General features: G+C 47.2%; 1 pseudogene; it reads left to right on the top strand.

Annotated features, from left to right (window-relative positions):
* LOC129520174 (nucleolar protein 16-like) lies at positions 1-536 on the top strand (annotated as a pseudogene).
* The last annotated feature ends 592 nt before the right edge of the window (positions 537-1,128 follow it).

The following is a 1,128-nucleotide window of genomic DNA, read 5'->3' as shown; positions in this document are numbered from 1 at the left end:
ATGCCCATGGCCAAGGGGAAGACCAGGAGACAGAAGTTTGGTTACAGTGTTAAATGGGAGCATCTGAACCGGAATGCTTGACGCAAAGCAGCTCCACTGATTGAGTGTTTCCACATCCGACATGCCTGGGACCATGGGAAATCCGTGCAGCAGAACCTGGCAGAGATGGGGTTGGCTATGGACCCCAACAAAGAGGTGCACCTCTGTAAGACAAAGGGGAGGCCATGCCAAGGAGGTGGACATGGAGGAGAGGCCTAAGATGCTTGTGCAGAAGCCCTATGTGCTAAGTGATCTAGAGGCAGAAGCCAGCCTCCCAGGAAAGAAAGGAAGCACTGTCTGGAGACCTCATTGACTATGTGGGCTACATGGTGGAGAATCACGGGGAGGACCATAAGGCTATGGCCCGGGTTGAGAAGAATTACTATCGAGATACTCCAAAACAGATTAGGAATAAGATCAATGTTTATAAGCATTTTTACCCAGCAGAGTGGCAAATCTTCATTGATTCTTTGCAGAATAAGATGGAGGTTGAGTGATTGGCTTATGTCTGCCTGAGGCTGAGGTCTCTCCTGGACCAGAGAAGCTGGAAGCCAGGGTTCAAGGCAAGTAGGGGCATGTGGCTAGATGAGGCTGGTCAAACCACATGGAATCAAAAGGTTACACACACATGCACATGAACACACACACACACACACACACACACACTCCCTTTACTGGGGAAGGAACTGTCTCCAAGAAGCTTCCAACGGCCCTGAGAAAAGCCAGAACCTACTGTTTTCAGAATGAGTCGTTTGTTTATATATAGTCTGTACATAATAAAACAAGGCTATTTTACTTAAAAAAAAAAAAGGGAAGGGGGACACCTGGGCGACTCAGTGGTTGAGCATCTGCCTTTGACCCAGGGTGTGATCCTGGGGTCCCGGGATCAAGTCCCACATTGGGCTCCCTGCAGGGAGTCTGCTTCTCCCTATGCCCGTGTCTCTGCCTCTCTCTCTCTGTGTGTCTCTCATGAATAAATAAATAAAACCTCTTTTTTAAAAAGGAAAAGGTTCATGATATATTTTAAAATTATTGTCAATTGGATTTCGTAGGAGATGATTGGATATGATAGAGGGAGAGAGCAAGAAT

The sequence above is a fragment of the Nyctereutes procyonoides genome, unplaced genomic scaffold (genome assembly GCF_905146905.1).
Source record: "Nyctereutes procyonoides isolate TBG_1078 unplaced genomic scaffold, NYPRO_anot_genome, whole genome shotgun sequence".
Lineage (NCBI taxonomy): Eukaryota > Metazoa > Chordata > Mammalia > Carnivora > Canidae > Nyctereutes > Nyctereutes procyonoides.
The sequence above is the reverse complement of the archived record's forward strand: the minus strand, read 5'-3'. Positions and strand labels throughout refer to the sequence as shown.